The following is a 21,195-nucleotide window of genomic DNA, read 5'->3' on the forward strand; positions in this document are numbered from 1 at the left end:
GAAGATTTTACATATGGCACAGCAGGTAATGTCAGATCTCAGTGTACTAGAAAAGAAAGGTAGAATTTTCTTCTAGCAAAGAGACAGCCCTTTTCAGAATGGCTGTTAATTGCTTACTACAAAACAGCAGTTTTAATTGACATGGTTGGGGAACAGAGAAAGAATGTATTTTTGAAGTCGTGACCTACTTTCTATTTCTAAACAAAATTCTAACCATGGAGTAATTAGTAAATTGCACTATATGAGGATTAACCCTGAGAGATAATGTGACTCAGCTGTTCTCTTTGTGCCTCTCTCCCCTTGCCAGATAAGCCTAACAAAAAAAATCCTGGTGTTTTCCAAACCTTTTCAGGTCTGCTCCTAGAGAACACTGGGGAAATTCCCTAATTCTTCATAAGCATCACCTTCAACTTCACAGAATGTCCTGGGAGTGAAGAATTCCAATTTATTTGAGTTCACCTTATCAAGCAGAAAGATTCTCTGCAAAGCCTCGTTTTTGTTTTGTTTTTAAACACAGCAAAAATATGAAACCTACTGCATGAAAGGTACCCTTGAAAGGAACTACAAATTGATCTAACGCCTCATGTCTTCTGTAACTATGTAAACTGTTCACAAGTAATTATTTGCTGTAATGGATAACAAGTCTTGAAAGCTTATTACAATCAGATTAAACATTTCATAAGAAACTACACCTAATCTTCCCTGTTGTTTGTAAAGTTCAACAGTTCATACTAACTGAGATGTACTTTTAGTTCACATTTAGTCCACAAAACAGAAAGTTGCTAAAATAATGGAAACAAAACTGTGAAAGCCAATAAAAAAATTATTTCCATCTCACTTGTTTGCATTCTTTTAAGATAAATCCTGCCTCAGAAGACTGCTGACGTGCAGTAATTCATTTTAGTTTAAGCAATTTTCATACTATTTCAGCTGCATTCACCTGTGAGACTTCTTGTTCCCCAAAAACAACACACACAAAAATCCCATTTTCATCTGGCTTCAGATAGATAACATTTCTTATACTTGTTTTCTATGAGGATTAAAAATTGTGTGTTATTGTCTCTGAATAAATAATCGAGATCAATTTATGGTAACAGCACACAGCAAACACTCCATGATAAACAGCAAAAGCAGTGAAAACTGCAGTTAAATAAACAACATTAGTAGACAGAAAAATATGGAAATAAAACAGAATTTATCTTGAGAACTGGAATATCAGAAATGTGAGAGCTGTTTGTACAGCTGACTGCTGAGAATAATGACTGATACCATTGTGAAGAATATGAACTTCGTAGTATCCCACAGGCAATCCTCAGCTCTTCCTGAAGCTCGTTCTGCAGAGCATCCTACTGGTGAAGCAAGATCTTGACAATTCTCAGTAATCTGCTGCACATTCATATAGTGGTACAAAAGGAAAATTTCTGCACTCCAGAGGTGATGAATAACGAGAACTATTTCCAGTAAAAGGTTGCTCCCAGAGTCATGCAGCTTGGGGGCACTGGTATTCCCATTTACCAAAAGTCATCCTGATGACATTTTCTGGAGTGCAAATAGGATGTTGTGCTTACTGCCTGAGTGCTGAAAGCAACGTGCATTAAAGAAGGACCAAGACTCTCAATTCCGCTAACAGTGTCTCACAGGCAGAACCCCACTTTTATGTGGAGACATCTCAGCATCAGTGTAAAATGGTTTTTGCTTAGAGAATCGGGGAGAGCAAAGTAGCGGGCTGAGCCACGACTGCCAGGACCACTATACAAAAAACAACTCTTTGATGGCAAAACTACTGTTCAGGAAGTTTCTCACATCAGCCCTGAATATTATCTGGGACAGGCAATCACCACTCTTCAACCATATTCTCATTTCTTGGGAGCTTGACCCTCCACTGCTCTCTGACAGCCTGTTCAAATCAATAGTAAAAATGATCACAAGATCTCAGTCACTGATATTCTGCTACACTTCAGTTTCTTCAGAAGATGTAGTAATCAGTGGCATTTTCAGTAATACAGAATATAAATCTTTTTGATAACAAGTACACCTATGAAAACATTACCCAAGTTATTTCAAATATGCTAACTGCTAAATTACATGCATTCTTTCATATCTTCTAGCTTGCTCATATACCTTCAGGTATGGGAACTCCTTTAATATGAAAGTATGTTTGCTTTCTTAATGCTTATTACTAAATATTTCATATTTTTCATTATACTTGCGACAGAAGAAAGTATTGATAACAGTTCACAGATAAATGACTTCCAGTTTACATTCTGTGAGCCCAATCTTACTTCTTGAACGTAGAATGCAATGAACCAGAACATCTACAACTAGATCTGGTTGCTCAGAACACTGTCCAGCCTGACCTTGAACATCTCCAAGGATGGGGTATCTGCCACATCTCTAGCAACCTGTGCCAGTGTTCACCATCCTTATAACCAATGACCTTATTACAAGAAAAAGATATTTGTCAAGATCCTTCAGTGGCTGAGAAGAACACTGCACTAAAAGCCAACATGTGTCCGATAGGTAAAAGTCTTTAAGTGCCTCTTCACAAAGCTGGTTTAGTTACAAGCTTCAGTATCTTCATAAGAAAACTGTTCAACCTTTCTCAAGAATGTGACAAGCAATGAAAAAAGCACCAACCAGTGAGATCCCAGAGATGGAATCCACTAATTCCAAAGAAAGCATTCTCAGCATGTGCTTTGTCACACTGTAATATTTTATTTTCTTGGTTACTACCATATAGTGGTTAAAAATTGTATTTAACAGCAATTTTCTTCCTTATATTTCCCTTGCATTTGCTTTTAGTAATTAAGCCCACAAACTTTTCCTTTTTTTACTTAAAGATCTCAGAATGACTAACACATATTTTACTTGACTGCTCTTCAACAATATCCAAATGACTTCAGTGATCCACGGCTGGCAAGCCACACATGTATTTTGACTGCAACATGGCAGAAATACAAAGTTGCTGTTCTGGGTCAGGGGTCTTGCACAAAAATCATTATCAGATGCCCTCCAATGACCAATTCAAAAAAGGAAAAAAACCCCTAATCTCTGTGGTGAGCCTTCAAGTTACTTTCTTCTGAATGGCAGGTTGATAGTGGAAAGAATTATCCTTGCACAGCTCTCAGAAACTTGCAAGTACGCACTGGACAGCAGTCCTTTTAGAACAAAACTAGTCGTTAGAAGAAAACTAACAATTTTACTACTCAGAGTGATACCAGTGACCAGTACTTGAGCATTTTATCAAAATAAAAAATATGAGATAAGAATTAAGACAGATGACACACATGCCCTTTAAAATTTTTATACCTGGCCAAATTATCTAAGAAGAGTTGTTGAAGCACAGTGAGCAGAGCTGCTTTTGCAACTGTGCAAAGCCATCATTAAGCACTGATCAGACAGACATGAGATTTTGTTTATCTCAGATATGTAAGTATTTCCCTACACCACAGTTCAGACAGTCAATGCTGTTATTTATGGAGAACATAAATGCTTCTGCAAAACAAACAGCGAAAGCAGCTCGTAATGGGCACCAAAGGGACTTCTACTTTCAGCTCTTTGTAACAGCTGCTTGAATAAAGCAGGGTAATTAGATTCCAGCATTCAAAAGGCTGAGATTTACTGACTACTGTGAGAAGCAGTGATGCCCCAAGTGAAGCAAACAACATAAGCAGCTCCAGCCTAAGGACTACCTCAAAGATACTGACTGCCTTCATGAGGTATCACTATACAAATTCTGCCTGCACTTGATGCTCAGGTGAATCTTCTGCTGGGGCAGGTTTAGAGTATGCACAGAGAGTGGTGGTGGGGGAGGGTGATCTGAAGCGCCTGGAACATAACTCAGCTTGAACATTTACAGAAAATCTTCAAGGAAACAACACAGCAAGAAAGGTACAGCACAATTGAAAAAAAAGGCAAAAAAAAACCTAGAAGACAATAATGAAACAGAACTAGAAGAATCTTTCAGAATTAGAGGCAAAGAACTCTAGTCTAGAGGTTCCTTTCACGCTTCCTTTAAATCCAAGTTATTGTTGAATATCCTATTAAGAATGGCTGCACGATAGCTGTTATTGCACACGCATTTCCTGTGTGTGTAATCTGGGCAAAAACACTTGCAAAGATAATCCATATATTTATTCTCTTAGCAATTGTTGCCATTTGAAGCTGTTGTTAAGTGACTTTTTGTATTAAGAAGGAAAATTCTCCCATGGTTTCCCAAGGAGAAAAATAGTCTTTGGACATTTGGCACACAGAAATTTGCACCTGCTTCAATACAGGTGAGACCAGCATAAGTAACAGCACCACAACATAGGATGGGATCTGCGCAGACCACACGCCACGCACACGGCCTAACCATGCAGCTGACTTACCTGCACGCTGCATCACTGTGGTTATTTCCAAACTGTTCGTTTCTGAAGAGGTGCAGAAAGCTGTTACAAAACTAAAGCTTTCTAGAAATCCTTCCTAGACACCACAATATATATGAAAATCTGCTGAAAGCAACTGGAAGATGACGGCAACAACAGAAAAACGACATAATTTGTGTCATTTTTCACACTGATATTCTGAGATGCCATTTCAAAAGCGTTTATCTTGGGCATAAAGACACATGCTAAGGCTTGGCATAATTATTTAGGATTACTCAGCCACAAATGTTACCTTTAACTGGTCTGTCAGTTGTTACGCACATTCTGACAATCGTGCTCAAGAAATGAAGTTTAGGAAGACCTGCACATGTATTTTCTAACTATAGTGCTGCACATTCACTATTCAAACACAAATCTGAAGAGCAGCTTTTCAGATTTTTTGCTAGTCAAGACATGAAAGAGAAGAGACAAATGCTCATTTGTGAAACACTGATCTTTTGGTTTACCCACCTGAGTTTACTATCAGAAACCTGCAAAGGTAACAGGGTTTAGATAAAATGATACGAAGCATTCAGAATCATTATCAATGAAGTGAATAAACTTACATTTTAAGCACACTGGCCCCTAATACATGCTAGAAATGATGAATTAATTAGAGTTGCTTTGGATACCTTTCAAAACAAAATAAAACCTGGCTGAAAACATTCCTACTCTTCTTCATTTAAAGCAACAAAACCAAACATCTCATTCAGAAAATACTTTAATTTTTTTTAATAAAGAAGTTTACCAAATTTGAGTATGATTACACAAATTTTAAGTACCCTAACCTGCAAGGATAAATTTTGCTCCATATTTTAGCATACACAAACGTTATGTCTGTGTGTCGCCTGCTACCTTGAAACATGACTACCCATTAATGTGAAATTTCACCATTTCCTGTATCATAATACTCAACAGTCAATGCAGAACAAACAAAAAATACAAAAACCCACCAATACTATTTCCAAGTGACAGATGTTCTTAAGAGTTGAACTATCACAAGGTACCTCTGGGTTGGCAGACTACAGAAAAATACTTGTTTAGATTTGCAAACAGCTTGGAAAAAAACTCTTCAAATGCAAGTTAAAATAAGAAGGTCCTTCCAGCTAAAGTTTTTAGAAAATAGAATTAAAAAAAAAAAAAAAAAAAAAATCACCCTATGAATCTCAGCTCAGTTAATTTAATAGAAATTAAAATGCTTACCTGAGAATCGATTTTGGGTTGCTCTTCCTCACTATCCACTGCTTGCCACGAGTTTCTTTTTTTAAGAACCTTTCAGTCATAGCAAGTACAAGGTCCTAGTGATACCAAAAAGAAAATATGTTGAGCATTTGATTATTTATGGTAATGAAACCTTATTATATTCTGCTAACATCACTAATAAAAATCAAGATAAAAGTATCCCAGAGGATACTCAAAACATATCATAGCAAATAAAATTTAACATAAAAACTACCCTTCTGCTTTCTAAGCATAGAATAATTTCACAACAAAAGTGAAAATTGTTTCAAAGGACAATGCTAGCACAAGAAGCCTAAGCTACCAATGGGCAGAGAACAGAGAATGTAAGACTCACAGATTAAGCAAGACTAAGAAATGTAACATGGATGATAGAGTAAGTCTGTGGTTTTCACTGAAAAGGAGCATAAGGAACATACAGAAAAATCAGTGTCAGATTAACATCTAGGTATGATAGCACCACTGCATATACTCCTGTACTTTTCAATACTGTTTCATCATACTATGCCCATAAGGTATCTTCCAAATAATACTTATCAGAGAATGAACTAATTAACTGAGCAGAAAGACACTCAGCAACTCCCATCAGTATAAGTCAGTGACTGAATCTGGCACATCACGCTTAATGGTTTTGGAGAACAGGCAAGATTTCCAGTTATTCTGTATTGAGAAGAGATCTGCAGATTTCAAAGGCTAGCAGTACTTCCTACCTAGGAAAAAAAATCCAAACAGAAAGAATACCTCCCCAAACAGTCCTGTTTACAACTGTGTCTCAAAGGAGAAAAAAAAGTGCTCCACTAAAAAGCAATCAAGAAAAAGAGTTTCCTATTCACAAGAGCTAATTATGTTTACTAAAAAAATAAATCAGGAATGACTTTCAGCAAAATGCAAATATAGCAGAGAGAGATAAATAAAATCCAGCTGACTTGCTTGGTACAATTTTGCAATCACAGCTTTCAGAAGCAGCACTGAAAAAGAATAGAGAGAAAGCTGCTTTTCAATAACACAGAAATCATATTACAACTAGCCAGCCAACAGAAGCAGAAAATGGGTAATGAGAGGAGGGTGACAGAGTCATAGTGATAAAAGACAAAAAGACTGCAGAAAACACTGATGCAAACAATTATTGGTAAACAAAAGATAAAAAACAGCTGAAGGTAATAACTTAGGCTATAAAATGGCTGATAAAGCAGCCCTGCAACAGTCTAATCATCTGCAGTCCCAGGAGTCCCCTTTTTCATGAAGGGACAAATTACTCATTGTTTTCATAGAGCAGTAAATTTGGTGCATAATTGTGAAGCGATAAATAAGATGCATCCCTCAGGAATGCAGAATATTTACAAGTAACTGAGAAATGGACACTCAAAATGGAATCATAACACAGTTTAAATGGAAAAACTCCCACAGGGAGATTCTTGCAGAGTGGGACTTCCTCATCGTTTGACTCCTCCTGGCATTCAGAACAGCTTCACTTTTAGCGGGCCCCAGGCTGGTGATTTCTGATTATTTCACTTCACCTAGACGTGAAGAGGGGATGTCGCTATATAACAAAATAAGCCTCCCACAGCTAATTGTGGGTATGCAAACATCAGTAAAGAATTGTCAGATATTTGAGCATTTCAACTTGCATCCAACCCCGAAAGGAAAGCAAGTATCAAATTTTACATATAACCAGCTTCCACTGATACAGCTGACCAAATAAACCCCTCAGTGCCCATCTAAAGAGCACATGGATATAGATAAAAGAGCATGGCTGAAGCCCAGGAGAAAATGTCACTACAGTACTATTAAAAACATTCTCTTATGCATTTGTCTTCACTGCATTTAACTGAAAGAGAAATTTAAGAACTGCTCCAAAAGTAATGCCTCCTATTTTGTGATGTCAGAGGCAGCTGTAGGTGGGATGGCAGCAGAGGCTGAACCTTCCCACCAACGTTCCGTGCCGTGGTGTTGCTGTGTGACAGATGGCAGCAGAGGGGCACTGTGACAGAATGGCGCCTGAGTGGAAGTGTGGGTGGAGCAAAGGGTGGAACTGAGTTCCTCCATGGGGAAAAAATTTCATCCATTGACATTCATCGATGCTTGTGAATGTTTATGAGGCCAAACAGTGGGCGTGAGCTCAGTGAGGCTGTGGGTGGTGCATTTCAGCAGTGGGTCACCTCACCTACTGCAGATTTTCATGAACATGACACACAGGCTCACTGCTGGTGAAAATGCACAGCTAAAGGTGGTGAGCGTGTTGAAGGATAATGTTTTGTAGATGCAAATTTGCTAAATAGTGCTACTGTGCTCTCTGGATCTGTTGTAGTTTCCATGGAGGTAAATGGGAGGCATTACTTTCAAAATCATCTGCATACATACACAGACAGTGGGCCAATAATAAATTGAACAATGCAGCCTCAGAACGCAGACAGATGATAAATCTGTTGGAAAGATACTGGGCAAAATAAAATAATTGAACATCATTCTTTCTATAATTAATTTGTTATTAACTGACACTAATTGCACCTTTCCTCTCAAATTTCTCAAGCTTTTTTCAATCACAGTTTCCAATTTGCCTGAAGCCTTGTGAAGCAGCAGTCTGTGCAATAACACAGGGCAATGCTTTCCAGAGCTCCCTGCTGTTATGTTCTAAATGACTCCTTTTTGCACAGACTATCCCTCTTTTTTATATAGGCGTTAGAAGTAGAGCCTTTACACTGAAGGACTTTTGTCATCTATCTATCTATCTATCTATCTATCTATCTATAAATATAAACAAAAAAACTGAGGCAACTGTCAAGGAAAAATCAGAATTCAGAGTTTTGAGACAGAATTCTTGTTCTGGCAACAAAGAAAAACGTACCTGCACACTGCCATGAACAACAACAACAAAAAATAATGCATCCTCTCTGAACATTCAGTACTAAAACTGTCCCAGATTCTGACAAACAGCTTGCAATTAAGTGAACAGGAACAGAACAGAAATCCCATCTCTAAACCTCTCTGTTGGGTGCCATATCTGCACACATGTTGGCAGGACAGTTCTTTAACTTTGGTGATTATACTGTAATTGTTTATAATTCTTTCATTCAAAACTTTGTGGAACAGCAATGTTTAATATGCTTTGGCAAAACAAATTAAATATGGCAGAAGACTCAGAGCTATGCAATGGTTTATCATGCGGAACTTGGCAAAATTCAGCTTGGTCATCTCAAAACTGAAATTGACAGTCATGCCCAGCATTAGGAAACCCTGCCTTCTACTTCCCTAGCTGCACATACATTCCAGGACAAGCCATGCAAAGCACAACTAGGTGACACTAGGTAATTTTTAGGGACTCAATCAGTCAACATGTCCAACAACAGTAACAAAAACAAAAAAGCAACACCATGCATGTCCACTGAGACCTCGTTTGAAAGTTTCAAAATCATTCTTACCACTACATTTCTGATCTGAAAGCTGTATATTATATCAAGATGCTAAACAGTTATGCTTGATGGAAAGAACATGGGGTGGGGGTTAGCTTTAAAGCTACATTAAGCATCACTTGGTTATTAGAAGATTTCTGAAGCACAACAGCAGTAGAATTTCCTTCTGTTGAATTATTTTGACTAATGGAAAAATTTGGACATGGTATCTATTGTTGTTCTACAAGGAAGAAAATATTTTTCTGCAGCTTGCTGTGTGCAATTTAGTGCTCTTTGTCACCTTGTGGGTTTTGGGGGGGTTTTTTGTTTGGTTGTTTTTTTTCACAAGATGCCTACCAATTTTGTGGTAGCAGATCTCCATCTCCTGCAGAAACCGCAAATGGAAAAAGATCTGTAACCTAGGAAGCTTTTCTACTCTTGCGCTTGTCAGGCTCTGACTACACAAGAATCAGCTGAAAGAACTCTTGCAACTCTCAAATTCCGAAAGCAATTTGAAAATTGTGCAGATACCAAGTCTGAACCTGCTTAGCTTCACTCTTCATGTTTTACGTTACCAAGGTCCCCCTGTGCAAAGGCAGAAACTTGCCACACTTGCATATCTTTTCGGAAGCTGCCTAATAGTATTTTCATTGTGCGCTCATCATTCAATTAAAGGAATTATTTTTCCCTCCCTCTAATTAACCACAATTTACTAGTTCAGTTGAACTTATAGTGTTTTTCACAGGCTCTTGAGAACTGAAGATCTGAGGTTGCTGTTGCCTAATATAAGTTGGCCTTAGTTACAGTTTAGTTGTGGCTTGTTTCATTTTCTGAAATATCAGGGGTACCATTAGAAGGAGAGGTACACAACAGCCATTCCAACAGCCTTTGGAGCTGAGTTCTGCCACAATATTTAAATCTTCAGTGCATATATACTTATACATATATATATGCAAGCACATGCTTGTTTTATTAAACTTTTTCACATAGTCAAGCATTTAAAGGTATAATTCAAACTTAGAATTACCAGAGCTAGGATAAATAAATCCTGTATTTGTAAAACACACAGTTTCTTTTTGATGTCTTATATTCACAGCTTTAAAGAGACGTGCAGCAGAACAGGCTACATAGAGAAGAACTTATAACCAAACCACACAAGCATTGGGTGCATACGTTTTTTACCCTCCTCTAGAACAAGCAGGTTTCTTACTGATATAACCCTCATGTATGCCCAAGCCCTCTCTTGAGTTTTCATCTTTTTGTACAGCAATACTGTACAAGAGAATAGCTAAAGCAAAACAATAATGGGACCTGAAATAGTTTAAATCACACTGAAAGAGTCTGCAGAAGGACCGAATCCCTTTTCTTCTGCCATCTGCTCTAAATGAGGGAGGAGGGGAGCCAACAAGTCATACACTATTATATAGTATTTAAATTCCTTTTGTAGTCGCAATACACCTGCTTACAAGATTATTCTTCAACTCCATATAAGTGTCTATGCAGGATTTCTCCTCACTGTGGAGTGCAGTTGTTCCCAAATGTTGTAATGGAAACTTTCACCTCCTCAGCTGCTTGCAAAGTTTAAAAGTATGCTAACATTTCCCAGGTAATAAGTCAGCAAAACCATAGTGCTGATTTCTTACAAAAAGTCAACCTAAAACAAACTTCGACATTTATTCTCATCAAGTGTTTCACAGCAGTTAAAAAGTCAGATTTTAATCATGAGGATAGTGCTGAGAAGATCGCAGAGTTGCTAAAAAAGTTCTTAAATGCTTTCTGAGGCATAGGTCCAAGTAACTTAAGTATTTAATTCCTATTGATCTTAACAGAACCCAGGCATCTCTTTTCCTTCAGAAATCTGAGACTTCAATTCTTAAGGCCTTTTACTCACGGTGAAAACACACAGCCTATCACTTGCTAAGCAAGTTCACTCTGGGTCATATTTATGTCAACTTTCATACAGGCAATGCTAGCAACAAGAACAACAATCATTTTCACATAGCTTGGGGCTTGAAACAAGCTCCCACTTATACAGGAGTAAATTCAGGGTAATTCCATTTACTTCATTTGATTGGATCTGGCCTCTTGTCTTTGACTTTGCCTGTGGTAAAAATAAACTGCATAGCTTAGCTTTTCCCCTCCAACATAAGACTGCATTTTTAGGAGAATGCTCACTAAGAATGTAAGTTTTTATGCCATTTACAGAGATTGCTGGCCTGTCTATATCACAGAATCACAGAATTGTAGGGGTTGGAAGGGACCTCTAGAGATCATCAAGACCAACCCCCTGCCAAAGCAGGTTCCCTACACCAGGTCGCACAGGTAGGCGTCCAGGCGAGACTTGAATATCTCCAGAGAAGGAGACTCCACAACCCCCCTGGGCAGCCTGTTCCAGTGCTCCGTCACCTCACCGTGAAGAAGTTCTTACGCATATGGATATTTAAGCACAAGCAATCCAAATTACTTTCATGAAGTAGGGAGGGAAAGTTCTGCAAGGCTCGCTACAGAATACCCCCCACCCAGTGAACACACTTATTCCCTACACCAGAAATAAATAAATAAATAAATAAAATAAAGGAAGTCTAAACATACGACAACTGTAGTTATGTCATCGCAGACCATGCTGGCAAGGGCAGAAAGAGCTGTGCTAAGGCTTAGTACTTCAGTAGCTTAGAGAAAAAGTCCAATATCTAAAGACCTTTCCTGACATGATGAATCATTCTTACTTTTCTATTATTATTTGTTCTGACACAACTATTCCCAATGGCAACATGCCCAGCAGGAACAGGTGTGCAGCTGGTCCTGTACCAGGTTACCACTGCCAAAAAAGGAAGCCAATCTTTATCACTTACAAATTACCATCCATCATCTCTTTAGCAGGGATTCAAAGTTGGTCTATCTTTTGTCCTCACTCTGGAGAATTTTGCTTTTTGTAGTATACAAATAATCCATGATAACTTACTTACACTTCCCTGTGATAATTATTCTTCACTCTGAAAATTACAGCAACTGAAGTCCTCTGCACCACAGTGCATTCTGCGAATGCCAAGAAATCAAAGTGTGTCATCACTGTTGATAAAAGGATAAATATAGTCGAAGTCAGATTAATATTTCCAAGATTACTCATTTCTACTTCAAAAGGAGAAGCAAAGATTATGTTCAAAATGACAGCTACCCATCTGGGACTAAAAACGTCATCATATAGATGCCTTTTTTCTAATTACAGTTAGATTTCTGAACTAGAGGAATTAAAAGTAGAGATCTGCTAATTCAAAAATATACTTCCTCCCTCACTCAGGCAGTGTTTTGGTGCTGGTTAGTCAATTAAGTAGAGCATTAGGAGCACATCACTTTGCTTTGACTTAAAGTATGAAAAAACCCCACATTCTTAACCTAATACATAATAACCTTATATAGTCCTGTTAGACGAAATTTCTTATAATATGATTAAAATAATAGGCCAGAAAAATCTTTAAAATCCTTCAGCTTGATACCTCCCTTGACAGAGGTGATGAGATTTTCTTATATGAATTCATACCATATCTGTATCTGATCTACAAGATGCACTCCTAAAAAACATCTCAATTAGATGAAAAAAATGTTACAATAATATAATTATCATCCAAGGTAGGTTGCAATAATACCAATCAATTTACATAAATGATTATGTATGTATTCCTACTGCTGTGCAAGTTAATTCCTTTCCACGACAAGATTAATTTTTGTTGTATTTTGTCTACTGGATTAACTGATTAATTCTCTACCAAACTACTGATGAGGTGTATGTATTCACGGACCACACCATCGTTTGCCTTTTCTTTGATACACTGATAGAGTAGCCTTCTCGACCTTGGGAGATGTTTTCTATACTTGAATTTATGCAGGAAAAAAAAAAAGCTCCTCTGAATTCTGCAGCATTTTGCTTCCTTCAGGAACTGCAAACACAATATTCCAGCAGCAATTATAACTGTTTAACTGCCAAGGCTGCACAGCCTTTTCATGCCTGCTTAGCATTTTATAGCGTTTATACGCAGACGGTGTTAACCTTTCTATCATCATGGAAGAAATTAACTTCAACCCATAAAAGTAGCTGATGTGAAGAAAACTGTGTTCTTAACCAATGGGGACAAACACGCTTTTCTAGAAGGCCATTCAAAGCATTCAAGCTGTGCTTGTGACCTCTGACAGAATTTTTCCAATTTTTTTTTAATGAGTCATTTTTATTTTTTTAAATCCTAGACGTGACCCTTATTCCATCAAGAAGCTGCTTAACACGATGTCCTTTCCTCCAACTATACCACACTATTTAACTGTAAAAGCTCCATCCCCCAACTGGAGCCTTATACCCAATCACACCGCACAAACACCTTAGCAGCTTAAGCTTCATACGCACTGTGAGACCTGGAAGCTCAGCCACACTTGAAAGCCTTCTGAGCACTGCAGTAACACCCTGCAATGAAGTACGTCCATTGCGGCACAAAGCATAACACCCCGCTTCCTATTAGTTTGAGATTTTTCTCTTCTTGTGAAGTTTTCCATATGTGCTTTCAGGAAGTAAAACTACAACACACATTTAACAGAGTTCTTTAGCTAAGCCAAGCAATCAATATTTTCCTAGAAGAAAGAGCAACCAGATAGAAAAACAAAAAAACAAAAAAACAAAAAAACAAACCCACAACACTGGAGCCTTACAAAGGACAACGTAAAATTCAGCTTCACACTCAGTTTAGCATCCATCCCATGGACACGAACAATACTTCTCGACAAAAACTGCAGATCCAAACAAAGCCCCGAAATCTGAGTGCTCCGTGGCAAGGTGGCTGTCTGAGCCCGCGGCTGTCTGTCGGAGCCCAGGCTGTCTGTCTGAGCCCAAGCTGTCTGTCTGAGCCCGCGGCTGTCTGTCTGAGCCCGCGGCTGTCTGTCTGAGCCCGCGGCTGTCTGTCTGAGCCCGCGGCTGTCTGTCTGAGCCCAGGCTGTCTGTCTGAGCACGTGGTTGTCTGTCTGAGCACGTGGTTGTCTGTCTGAGCACGTGGTTGTCTGTCTGAGCACGTGGTTGTCTGTATGAGCACGCGGCTGTCTGTCTGAGCCCGGGCTGTCTGTCTGAGCCCGGGCTGACTGTCTGAGCCCGCGGCTGTCTGTCTGAGCCCGCGGCTGTCTGTCTGAGCCCGCGGCTGTCTGTCTGAGCCCGCGGCTGTCTGAGCACACACCTGCCTGCCTGCCAGGCAGCGCGCACTGCCTGGCCAGTGGCCATCTTAGCTCTCAAGGCCCCACTGCGGCCATTTTCCTCAGAAACAGCCTTGCCCTCCCCGAGGCTGTGAAAGAAAACAACATAACATAATGGTTCTGCTCTATTTCCCTATTAATTCTAGCTTTAATATAGCTCTTTAGTAGGTCCTCAGCCATTTTAAATGCTTCTAAGAGCAGCCCTTGCTGTTCATCACCATGCACAGTACGCTGCTCCCACAACTCAGCAGCAGACCAGCCCCCTCCAAACCCACAGCCAGTCAGACACCAAGATGCCTTCCCTGGCCTCTTTTCCACAGCTCCTAAGAGCCAGGCCCCCACTTCCCAAAGCTGCCTGTTTCCCTCGGGCTCAGCCTGTCCCCACCCTGCCCCAGGTGCTCCTGGCAGTTTTCTAGCAGTTTCTTTGGAGCACTCACTGTCACTTGCAGCGTGCCCCCTCCCCCGCCCCTTTTTTTTTCCTCCCTCACTAAACCTCGAGGAGGGGCAGGAAAAGGAATGTGGGTAGAGTAACACAGAGCATTTCAGTATCTTGTTCCGAATCTGGTTTGGGAATTGAGGTGTGGCACAGAAAGGCTGAGTTTGCTGAGGATGTCTTTTTTTGCACTCAGTTGGAGGACTGTTAGAACTAGCAAAGAAATTCACACGGTGTTCCTACTAAAAAAGCACCTTCACTTATCCCTTTATGCTGCTCTCCCCCCTCACATCAGGGGAAAAGGAGGAAGAAAGCCAGTAGAATAATTAGAAGAAGAACAAAATTTTTTTTTTGTCTCTCTGTTCATAAGGGCAGTTGGCATTAATGAAGTTAAGGGACTGGAATGATCAAGCTGTTCATCTGCAGAAAATACAAAACACAATGAATCATTAGAGGTCCAAAGGAAAAAAAAGATATATTTGAAAATGAACAAGTGTATGCTTACGCTTCCTTAAAATTAGCTTCAGGCCACTTGTTTGCATCCCATGATAATACCATGCATGAAATAAAATGAAGTTTCTATACTGTAAATTTTCTCCAGGAAAGAGTTTAAAAGTACTGAATGAAATGAGCACTGCCAATGAGAAAATGCATCTGAGGTTCTGCTCTACCTGACCTATTAGGAATGTAGCAGCTTCCACGCACTGAATAGAAAGTCCTCTGATTTAACTGAAGAACTTCCTTACGTAGTGAATATGTAATGTGAATTTAGGTCCTACTGACAGAATGCTGACTTTCTAATTAGATTATAGAATGGTTAGAGTTGGAAGGAACCTTAAAGATCTGATTCCAGTCTCCTTTCGCTAGACCAAGTTGCCCAAAGCCCCATCCAGCCTGGCCTTGAGCACTTCAAGGAATCGGTTGTTGACAGCTATGCCGGGCCACCTATTCCAGTGCTTCATCACCCTCCAAGAATTTCTTCCTTTCATCTGATCTAAACCTCTTCAAGGCATCACACCTTGTAATGAAAATATGTTAGTAAAAAGGCACTTAAGGACAAATGCAACAGCATGGTGTGCGTGGGGGGGGGGGGGCGAAAGGGGGGTATATGTATACATACAAAATATTAATCATAGACAAAGCATGCATTCTGATGTGTTGACCCAAATTAAACTAATTAACAGAGATACACCCTATTGGCATGCAAAACCATTGTGATACAGACAGTGCTATTGTATACATCTACACCTAAGGCAAAAATGTTTACAAGAAACTACAAAATGAAATTGATGAAACTGTCCATGTATAACAGAATTCCTGGACTGAATGTTAGAATCCCAGCCAAGATGAAAATCAATATACTTTATCTGAAAAAATTTACAGCCACTCATGAATTCATGACATTCATGCTTTGCCTTAGCATAGACTTACAAATAGCAAAGTTGTTTGAATACGTAACTTGAACAACAAACTTATTTTCTTTTATAAAACTTTAACTGGCAAGGGTGCCCTACATTCAGCTTGCCAGTGAAATTGATATCTTAAAAGAATCATATGCACTGCACTATGCAATGTGCTATGCATCATCCATACAAAGCACCACCTGTAACCTATATTATAACACTGATTTTGGTAATAGGCTTTTCTAATTTTATTTTTTTTTAATTCAGTATTAAATAATGTAAAGAAAGGGAAAGAGCCTTGCCTGCATAGAAAAGTACTTGTTCCTATAAATAAGATTTTGAAAAGCTTTACAAATTTTTTCTCTTCTTTTTCTTAGTAGGACATTCTTTCTCTAGGTAATATTCTAAAGTTTTATGATTGTACTAAATAAGGGAATTCTTATATAACATCATATATGTCATATATGTTCACTGTGTTTTGCAGACCTGCAAAGTCACAGATTGGAAAATAATGCACTGTTTAACAGAATGGCTCAGCAACAGGGAGTATCCGTCAAGGATTCTGATCTTACTCACAGGAAAGAAAAAAAAAATCAGGGCAAGCTGGCAGCTCAGCAGCTTCATTTAGAGTGTGAGGGCTGGGCTGGTACTGATTACCAGTGGGTGGCCTAAGACCTGTCCCTTGTGTAGAGCCAACACAAGCAGAGCTGCTGATGAGGTGATAAAGGCTTCAATGCAGCACTGAGGTGGCAATGCGTTAACTCCAGCAACCACAGGAAATATCAGATGTCAGCAAGCATAAGGTGCTTGTAGGAGGGCTGGCAAATGAAGGCCTCTCATTAATCTCTTACAGATGAATGATGCCTTTGCTGCATCTTACACAGGTGTTAAGGAGCCAGCTTGCCTTATGTTATTATCCAGAGTACAAGAACCTGCACTGAGAGCAGAAAAGCTGCCACTGGAGGTGCACTCCCTTGCTTCCCAGTGGAATACGTCTTGATCTTCTCTAGGCCAGCTAGAGGAGAGGAGGAAACTTCACAGAGAGAATCTATTTCTTCTACACAGTAATCTAGAATTTCAGAGTTCAAGTAAGTATTGAACCCAGCTTCGAAAAAGAATATAACTTCTAGTCTTTACAAGTACTGATTAAGCTTTTAAGAACTGTAAGAGTCCTAATTGTGTATTTTATTTTTTCACATGCAGACATATTATTATGACAATTAACAACAGATTTCTAACTTCAAACCATGACTACACATGGCAGTTTTTCCAAAGAGTGGATTCCAAACAATCTACAAACATCCACTGAAGAACAACTTCCAGAGTAAGCTATTGTGAAGGTTAAGTCACGAGATCAGAAAGATGAAAAAAAGTTGGGGAATATAATGTGCATTATGATAGCTGCTTTCATCTGAACTTTATGACAATGTATACAACACTCAAAAGGTGGCCTCAGTGACAATAGCATTATAATGGAATAGACTTTGAAAAATTTACTGCATAGCGTTATACCAGGGAACCAAAAAATACACAAGAATGCCAGAATTTGATGCCTTCTGTTTTCTTTGTTTTCACCTTTCAATGCCACTAATTTACACGAATGGAAATGCAACTGTATCAGCAAATAATTATCAAATCCTCAGAAGTAATGAAACTTAGATATCTAATCGTATTTTTAAATGTAGATAAAACCTTTCAAATATACATTTTTTTGAGATGCACACAAAAATTGGCCATGTTATGAAGTATAAAAAATACATTCAAAACGAATCCTACAGTTTATTCTGAAGTACTGTCCACAATATAAACTTTGAATAAAATGCTGGAAGACGCTATGTGTTTACCTTTACTAAGTTTAGAACATTTGATTGCTGCTGAATTATTGCCAATATTGGATTTGGTGTAAGGTCACATAATAGAAAGTTTTCCTAATGCTGCAGCAGTTCTGAATGGCTGGAAAAGTTTCGTCCAGTGGCACTATTATGACACAAGATGTTACACAGAGAAATAGTCTGACCTAGAAAAAAAATGATGTTTAATATAGCATTTTGTTACAGCAGTGCATGAAGTGTGCCACTAAGAGCTTCTGACTTTTCCTTATTATTTAGAAATATAACCCAAGCGTGGATATCTACAAGGTGCACAAAGAGCAAGTTCAGTGCATGTTTGTAGGCTACTAGACCAGTAGCTGTTGGTTAGAAGGCACATTTTTTGTTCATTTACTTAAAGTGCACTTCCAAACCTTAGTTCGGTCAAACTTAATGAAACACTAAGGCTACCATTCAAACAGTACGTCTTGTAGTCTAGACTATGAAAATGCATCCATTGTTTTGACATCCAATCACAACTTTAATTTTATAAACAATCATTTTAATGAAGCATTATTCTTCACTGGTACGTGATTTCGGCACGATAGCCTCAGGTATGGAAGTCAAAGGCTGCCATAAAACGATAAAGTGCAATGACTGTGCTTTAATACATGATCTTTCAAGCTTCCCATGGAAATTTAATCAGTTTTGATGCCTGAAATAAACATCTGACTTAACAAGTACTTGTGCCATTGCTCACGTGTATTTAAGCATGTCACATTGCTGTAATTTCTTCTTCCATTTGAGCCATCTTGAGAAGACAAAAAAAATGGAGAACATAGGAATTCCCCGATATGTCTTATAGTTCCTATGGGATGAGGACAAAAAAAACACAGCCATATACTTTAAGTCAAGAAAGCCGTAGTTTAAAGTCTCTTCTATCTCTTGCTACTACAGTCACTACACAACAGAACAAGGTCAGAAGCACAGTAAACAGGAGAATGAAATGAAAGCGAGTTTGAGGTCAAAAATCCCCTGATTTAAGCAATACAGCAATGCAGAAACAATCAGGGAGCCAAGAAGTTGGTGATAGAATTGTTCTGTATGTTGTCAGTAGCCTTTTCTCATAAAATATATTTAAAAAAAAAAAAAAAAAAAGGCTTTTCTAGCAGATGGAGAGAAAGGACAGGCACTGTACATTCTCTTTTTAAGGAACGTTCTCTTACAAAAGTGGTTTGACAGATAGGTTTAAGTTAATATATATTACACATTCCTATTGCTTTAGTAAGGGTAACCTATTAGTGCAGGATGATGTAACCTACATGACAAGAAGCTTAAAACTGAGGAAAGATGAAAGAAGATGCAAAATGGAAGAACTGCAGTATGTGATGTGCAAGTTACCCTGTTATTCCTACCACCTTTGTCCTCCAGCTTTCGTAGGTTAAAAGTGAAACATGATCTAAGTGTGAATATATTGAAGGAGCCATAGGCAGCAACAGGAGGAGCACTGAAATTGGACAAGTATTTGAAGGACACTTCAAAGGGTTTTACTCTAGAGAAGAAAACTTGATACATTTTTTATCAGATTCTTTTTTTTCCTTCTGGGATGCACTTGTTAATAATATTCCTTGAAAAAATATTGTACCTTCTTTTCTGTGCATTGAGAAAACTCAGGAGATCACCTTATATTATAGGTTATAATATCTTACATATATCATATATATTATATCTTATATTATTTTTTATTACTAACTATAAAAAAGTAAACCAGTATTTCATTCAAAATTCTAGTAGAAATCATTATACAAAATATATTATTTTCTAATTTTCTTTAATAAATCATTATATTATATTTGGCTGGTTTTGTATCTGCTACCTTTAATACAAGACTAGTTGGAAGACCTCCATTCCAAATCCATGTTCAGAATGCATACTCACCAGGTTTAAAACAAAAGCAGCATAACATTTTCCTCATTATATTTAAGTTACATTTATCAGATGAAACTACCAGGTTACACAGCTTCATGTTACAGAATCTCAACTAAAATTCTGACCAAAAGGCTTTCCAAATGCATGTCTGCAAATTTCTCCCCATGATGTAGGTAGGATTCCAGCAAGGGAGTGCAAAGGCAGATGAAAATGCATTTTCATGAAAAATTCTGGAGCCTTTGCTGCCATAAGCAGAAACTGTTTAATGGGCAGGATCACAAGATGTATGCATTCAGGTTATGTACTTACGACGTTAATAGTACAGCTTGTGTACAAAAATTAAGGGCATAGTGAGTGATGAAAGGCCTTTTACAGGCATCACATGAACTTCTAGATGTGTAACCTCAGAAGGCAGGAAAGAGGTGGGCAAAGAACATTCAAGATCTTGTTGCATTACAACTTGCTCTATGCCATATGGATGCAAAACTTTAAACTTTTACAGCTCTTTATAACAGCAACTCAATAATAATGTTGTGAAAACCCCTGTAACTACATCATTTCAGTGTTTTTGTCCCAGTATATTGGTGCATGAGGAAACCAATAACTAGAAGTACTTTTCCTTCTACCCCAAATGTCATTCTCTGATACCAGGTCTCATCTTCTTCACTCTACTCCCCTCCTGGCATTTTAAATCTCTTGTCTCTTTGGGGAACCCTTTCTTCCTCTTCTCCTAACAGCCTGCGTAGCTGTATAACACCTTCCTTGTTTCTTTTCACGTTTGTTCTCTGAAACAGCTCTCAAAGGAAAGGGCAATGTAAATAACAATCACAGATTGAGGGCTCCTCTACAGAGAGGCATGAGAACTGGAGATACAGAAACATCTGTAATAATGGGACAAATGTGTCCTGGTTATAGTTCTACTGGAACCTCTAATTTTGAACTAGACCCACAAAATATAAGCTTGAGAAGATATTTCAGTAATAATTAAGTGTAAAAAATTAAGGATTTTATGAAATAATAATTATTCAATAAACGTCATGTACAAATTATAACATGGTTCAAATTGCCCTAAAGGATCTCTTCCAAAATAAATAAAACCTCAGAACTACATTCCCATATCTAGCTCTGCAAAAATGAAAATCTAACCTCTCTCATTAGCTTACTAAGTAGCCTTTTCTCATTTGCAGTGTCTCGGGAGCCTATGAAACCTATGAATCATGTTTACTTTCAGAAGCCAACACACAAAACAATTACGTGAGCTTAGCCTGATCAGTTAATCTGGTGTTTTGTAGTGTCTTCAGTTTCAAACATTAATAGTTCAATGTTCTGTTCTCCAGCATATATTCACAAAAACTCCCATGAACT

The 21,195-nt window shown here is 38.3% G+C and overlaps 1 long non-coding RNA gene across 1 annotated transcript in view; it reads right to left on the reverse strand.

The window, feature by feature from the left end:
* LOC104913457 (uncharacterized) overlaps positions 1-21,195 on the reverse strand; it is a 319,967-nt gene that overhangs the window by 161,910 nt on the left and 136,862 nt on the right. The window contains exons 9-10 of the long non-coding RNA XR_004161534.2: positions 12,001-12,103; positions 5,610-5,704 (exon numbers count right to left, since the gene is read on the reverse strand). This is a non-coding gene — a long non-coding RNA (uncharacterized LOC104913457). The remainder of the gene's footprint in view (positions 1-5,609; positions 5,705-12,000; positions 12,104-21,195) is intronic.

This window comes from Meleagris gallopavo, chromosome 16 (assembly GCF_905368555.1).
Source record: "Meleagris gallopavo chromosome 16, MGAL_WU_HG_1.1, whole genome shotgun sequence".
NCBI classification, from domain to species: Eukaryota; Metazoa; Chordata; class Aves; order Galliformes; family Phasianidae; genus Meleagris; species Meleagris gallopavo.